The following is a 6,667-nucleotide window of genomic DNA, read 5'->3' on the forward strand; positions in this document are numbered from 1 at the left end:
AAGTATCTACGTGCTCAAGTGTAAAGTTCTCCAAACTATAAGTGGAAGCAAGATGCAGACGAGCATACTATGCTATTATCTGTGATGATGAGGCCATTGGAGAGATTTTGTGTATGCAGGACACCTATGTGTGCACATAGCAGTTTAGAAACTAACAGCTAACCGGTCCCTATCATAGGCCAGGCAGTGTTCTTTAAAGATATTTATTAATTGATTTATTCTTCATGATGATTCCTGAGGTACCTGATGCCCCCATTTTACAGATCAGAAAATCAAGGCCAAGAGAAGTTAGGCAAGAAAACCAGCCAGAGTTCTAGTCAGGTGGGTTGGTGATAGCACACACCTGTGATTCCAGCAACTTGGGAGGCTGAGGCAGGCGGATCACAAGTTCCAGGCCAGCCTGGGCAACTTAGCAAGATCGTGTCTCAAAAGAGTGGGGGAGTTGTGGATGTACTTCAGTGTTCAGTGGAAGAGCACACCTGAGTTCACCCCAGTGCTAAAGAAAGGCAGGAAAGGACAAGCAAGCAGGCAGTGTTCCTGTCAGGAAGCCCTGGAAGGGGCTGCTCCAGAAGACAGTGGAGGGGTCCTTCTCACACTGCACACGCACACCAGGCCTTCCTGCAAATTGCTTTCATCATATGCAGTGGTCCTTCTGCAAATGAATGATTCTGAACAGGCCTCCATACCCCCAGCCTCTGGAAACACCTAGTTCAGAAGGTAGGCTCTTGGGCCAGGCCCTTTCCTGGCTGCAGAAGACAGCCTCCTAGTGGCCTGATGCTCAGGGAGGAACCCAGTGCGATCATTCCTGGAAGCCCTTCAGCTTACTCAGTTCACGTTCCAGGCCCCAGAACACAGGGTTCTCCACCCTGGATGGAGGCCAGAGGACACCAGAGCAGGAAGGAACAGAGGTCTCCTTGCCCAGCACTTGTGTTTTCCAAATGAAAGTGTCTCCCAGTGCCATAGCCACATGGTCAGCCATAGCACCCCCGTGTGTCCACGTTCATTCCTCCTTTATTCAGTGAGCTAAGTGCTGGGCTGGCCCCAGTGGAGATGGAGTCCCTGCCCTCAAGAGCTACCTGGTAAAATTGCAACTGAGGGCAAGCATGAAGGTCAGGTGGTAAGAATCCAGAACAGAGCAGGTGGTAAGGGCCACCAACCTAGCCAGGTACCCAGACTGGGGGAATAAGCCAAGGGGATTTCTGCCTTAAGTTCAATTGAAGAGGGCCAAGAGGCCAGGAGAGTCCGGATGGCAGGAAAGATTTGCTTTTGGAAGTTACTGGGCCCTCTGAGGGAGCAGGGTTCTCTTTTGTTTTGATTTTTGTTTTTTTGCAGCACTGGGTATTGAACCCAAGGCCCCAAGCATGCTAGCTAATCCTCAACCTCTACTTTTCCACTCAATCTGTACGCCCCCCAGTCCTTTTTATTTTACTTTGAGACGGGGTCTCGCTCAATTGCAGAGGCTGTTCTCAAGCCTGAGATACTCCTGCCTCCCCAGTCATCTCTGGGATTTCACTGGGTAATTTTCAAAAAATTGAAATGTGAACTTCCATACAAGTTTACGAAGAACGAAGGCAACAGGTACGTTTGGCTCACCAACAAGAGAGCTCCCAGGGCAGGAAGGTGGTTCCAGCAGGAATTTGAGGAATTGTTAGCGTCAGAAGTTTGGAAAGGGGAGGAGTACTGGGGGTGGAACCCACGTGTCCTATACCCCTGAGCTTCAACCCCCAGCCCTTTAGATAATTTTTTAAAATTTTGAGACAGGGTCTTGTAACAAGGGGTTCACTTGATGCTTTGACTATATCCCCTGAGGCTTTGACTATATCCCCTGAGGCTTTGAAACTTACATGTTTTTTTTTCTTTTTCCAAATTTTCTTTTCCCTCTACTTCTCCTCCCTGATCTCTCCTCCCTAATCTCATTTTATCTGAATCACCTCTTTAAAAGCCCCTGTTCCGGGCTGGGGACATAGCTCAGTTGGTAGAGTGCTTACCTTTCATGCACAAGGCCCTGGGTTCAATCCCCAGCACCACAAAAAAAAATAAAAATAAAAAATAAAAGCCCCTGTTCCTGTGGATGGGCACAATCACAGCCTCTGGAACAGGAGTTCCCTGTACTTCTCCTTTGCTAGCAAAGCAATAAATCTTCTTTTTCCTTTTTTTTCTCAAAACTGTCCTTGTTATTGGATTGGCACCAGGGACAAGGACCGATCTTTTGGCAACAGCACCACACCCAAGGCCTTGCCCAGGAGTGTTCCCCCCACAGCCCATTAGGCCATGCCTCCCTCCCCAGTGCCACCCTGCCTGTGTGCCACACCCTGAGCCAGGCGTCTGCCCTCTGGCCTGGACCACACCAGGGCCCACAAGCAGCCCCTGGCTTCTTCCCTCCTCACCCAACCTGGCAGGCTCTGTGTCACCCAGTAATGTTAACACATGAGTTCAGCTTGAGGGCCACCTGCTGCAGAAGCCCTCCCTGCAGATCACTGCACCCCAGGCCCCTCCCCCATGTCAGGTGCTGACCAGGAGCCTGTGAAGCTAGGGTGGCACCAGAGGCTGGACCACTGGGTAGCATTAGGGAGAATTGGACACAGGCAGTGCCATCCTCCACCTTAGAACAAGAATCACTGCCTGATCTCTCTGAGTCAGCCTGACCTGGAGCCCAGGTGGCACTCCCCAGGTGGTACCCCACCATCCTGCCAAGGAAGGAAATTGGTTTCTAGGACTGACATCCTGAAAACCACTGGTTCCTTTTGAAGCTGATGCCACGAGGAGCCTTCCCTAGCTGAACCTCAAAATTCCCCTCTCTCCCCACATGTACCCCAGGCTGTATGTAAGTGGAAAAGGCTCTCAGTCTCCCTGAGCCCCTCAGGTTGGTCCCCAGTACACCTGTGACCATGGAGCCACCCTCCTCTCTGGATGTCCCTCCTTGGCTCCTTTCCTCATGGGGAGGAGAATCACATCATCATGTCAGCTAACCTCCAACAGAAAGGTAGCGTGGCGGAGGGCTCCATGGGGTACAGCTGAGATCCCAGCAGCTCCGGAGGCTGAAGCAGGAGGATCGCAAGTCAAGGCTAGCCTCAGAGACTTAGCGAGACTCTCAGCAATTTAGGGAGACCCTGTCTCAAAAAAAAAAAAAAAGGTGGGTGGCGGGGAGCTGGGGATGTGGCTCAGTGGTAAATCACCCTGGGTTTAATCCCTGGTATCAAAAAACAAAAAACCAGTGACGTTCCTTCCATGGAAACTCTGTAGCATGATCACTAGGTTATCTTCTTCATGAATTAGTGTTGCTGAAATGCTGCTTGTTATTTTCTAGCCCCTCCTCCAGGGTCTAAGCTCCAAGACACCAGGAACTTGAATACTTCATTCTCTAAAAAAGACTTAGGAAGGTGGTGCACACCTGTAATCCCAGCAGCTAGGGAGGCCGAGACAGGAGAATCTCGAGTTCAAAGCCAGCCTCAGCAATAGTGAGGTGCTAAGCAACTCAGTGAGACCCTGTCTCTAAATAAAATACAAAATAGGGCTGGGATGTGGCTCAGGGGTGGAGTGCCCCTGAGTTCAAACCACATCCTGGGCCAGACTTAGGAGGGCTGGAGTGCAGCTGGGGCGGGGGTGGGGGGGAGTGCTGGTTTAGCCCACCCAAGGCTCTGGGTTCATCCCAGCACAGAAACCTGGCAAAACACAGCACAGTGAGCCCAGCCCTAGGCCCGTGGAGGAAGGGAGCCGGGCGCTGGCTGTGTGGCTGGCACCACCATCCCACAGCCCCACCTTCTCTGGCCCCCAGGACCTGGGGACCCTCCTAGTCTCAGGATGGGCCCTGCAGGTCAGGACTCCTCTGGGATTCTGCATGCTGTTCCGGGAATGCTCCCACCTGGACCAGCATCAGAAGGCCCATCACAAGTTCTGCTTTCACCCTCCCCAAGGTCCCTGGGGTGTAACAGGGGTTCACTTGATGCTGTGACTGTGTCCCCTGTGGCTTTGAAACTGGCATGTTCTTTTTCCCAACCTTCTTCTCCCTGATCTTCTTTTTCCAAAACTTCTCCCTGATCGCCTTTCCCCTCATCTTCTCCTTCCTGACCTCTCCTCCCTAATCCCAATTTTCTCTGAATCACCTCTTTAAAAGCCCCTGTTCCTGTGGATGGGCACAATCCCAGCCTCTGGGACAGGAGTCCCCTGTGTTCTCCTTTGCTAGCAAAGCAATAAGCCTTCTTTTTCCTTTTTCTCAAAACCGTGTCTTTGTTATTGGATTGGCTTTGAGGACAAGGACAGAGCTTTTGGTAACAAGTGGGGCTCCTGGAGTTGCCCACTAACAGAGGACTGGCTCTGCTAGCCCTCCAGGGGCCAGACTCACATCTAGATTTGTGACCCCAAAAGAAGCTGGACCCACAGGTGCACCGAGGTGGGAGGGGAAACAGGGAATTGCTAACAGGGAGCATTTAAAGTGTACCTCAGACTGAGGGTGCCATTCAGGACGGTGGCTCCATGGTAAAGCGCTTGCCTGGCGGCACAAGACCCTGGGTCCTGTGATCCAAGAGACTCAGGAGACTGAGGTGGAAGGATCACAAATTTAAGGCCAGCCTCAGCAACTTAGCAAGACCTTGTCTCAAAATAAAAAAATAAAAAGGGCTGGGGATACTCAGTGGTAGAGCACCTAGGGTTCAAACCCCAGCACCAAAAAGAAAAAAGAGCCCCACCCCTAAATCTCAGGAGACCACTGTCCCACATAGGCAAGGCTGAGAATCTAACTGGAGTTACTCCCACTCAAGTTCATCACCAAGCTGAAAGTGTCTGACCTTCAAGGAAACCAACACTAGAGAGGTCACAGCCATGAATAGGACAGCTTCAGTTGGTGTGGTAAGGACCCCCTGCCTCAAGCCTGAGCTCCTCCTGTCCTCACAGAGAGTGAGGAATCTCAACCAATGGTGTTTCCATCCCTGCCTCACAGAGGCACTGTGAAAGGGAGGATCAGATTCCTTGCTGCTTTCAGTGCCGGGACCTCACCCTGCTAGGCCAGCTCTCCACCAAAAAGCTACACCAGCCCTTTCTATTTCCTTTGCAGGCAGGGCCTCCCTAAGTTGTCTAGGCTGGCCTTGAACTTGCAGTCCTCCTGCCCCAGCCTCCTGGGGCTGGATGATGGATACACCAGGCCCAGACCTGGCCACGTTTTCTTTTCCACTCTTCCATAGGTGGACAGGGGATGGCTGGCAGCTGTGGACTATGACCAACAGGGCCGCTGTGGCCACAGGTGCACAAGAGCCTGCTCAAGGCCCTGTGGTCAGTTCTATGGGATGTGCCCCCAAGAGGACTTGTTGGACCCCGTGGCAAGGAGGCTTTGTGTGTATGTGTTTACAGACTGAGGTCAAACCTGGGCCTCGGAGAGGATAGTGGAGGGCTGCACCCATCCCTGCTTGAGTTGGAGTTTTTTTTAGTGGCACTGGGGGTTGAACCCAGGGGTGCTCTATCACTGAGCTGCACTCAACACTTTCTAATGTTATCTTGAAACAAGGTCTCTCTAAGTTGCCCAGCCTGGCCTGGAACGTGCGATGATGCTCCAGCCTTGGCCTCGGAGGGGCTGGGCTTCCCTCAGGGTGACGCCTGTGGCCTCTGCTACCTTTGAGACTGGGAGGCTGGGTGGGAGTGAGGCCTCCTCTCCACTGTGTGTGCCACATGTGTACGCTGCTGGTTAGAAGAGATAAGGATCCAAAGTAACAGTGGCCAGGACCATTTATTTCATCCTCATGAAAATGCTGGCACCACAGGGCTACCTGGGGCCCTGATGAGTTTCCCCTGTCATCCACAATGAGTGTGAGGCTCTGCCCTGTTGCCCACAGCAGCTGCTCCCGTTCTAACCATCACCACCATATTCCAGGCATGAAAAGGATGAAGATGGAGGAGAACTGAGTGCCCCTCCCTGTGAGGTCCTTTTGCTGAACTCCACCCAGTCTTTCTTATACCCAACAACCAGAGCTCTAGCAGGTGCTGGGGAGGCCTCAGGGAAATGTCCTCTTCATCTTGAGGGGTAGAGGCCAGCTACACTGGGGGGCACAGAATGGAAGCACACCCCTTCTGTTTATTGGCTGTGGTGCTGGCAATGGAACCAGGTCTTGAGCTGTTTGGGGACGGTACCACAGAGCGCATCCCCAGCCCCAGGACCTGGAGGACAGACTTGGGGACAGCTCACGCCTGCAGTTTCCTAGTTACATACATTTGTTTTGGGTACTGGGGCTCAAACCCAGAACCCGGCCCATGCCAGGCTGGCCCTGAGCGTAGAGCACACTGTAAACCTAGTCCCTCGCTTGCTCTGGAGGTCACAGCAAAGGATCACGAGTTCAAGGCCAGCCTCAGGAACTTAGTGGGGCCTAGCAACTCTCTAAATAAAATATTCAAAGGGGAGGGCAGCGAATTGATGTGGCTCAGTGGTTAACCACCCTTGGGTTCAAGAAGAAATCAGGGACCTCACTCCCTGGAGGCAAGTGTCTCCCCACTTAGCTACTCCCCCAGCCCTGCTGTTACCTATGTGGAAAATAATGGAGGAAGTTTTGCCAGGTGAGTGACACAGGCCTGTGATCCCAGAGACTCAGGAGGCTGAGGCAAGAGGATTGCAAGTTCCAGCCTGGGCAAAACAGGGGAGACCTTGTCTCAAAATTAAAAGGTGAGGCCCTGGGTTTGTCCCCAG

This window comes from Marmota monax, unplaced genomic scaffold (genome assembly GCF_021218885.2).
Source record: "Marmota monax isolate L192 unplaced genomic scaffold, Marmota_monax_Labrador192_F-V1.1 WCK01_AAM20220418_F8-fsc00200, whole genome shotgun sequence".
NCBI classification, from domain to species: domain Eukaryota; kingdom Metazoa; phylum Chordata; class Mammalia; order Rodentia; family Sciuridae; genus Marmota; species Marmota monax.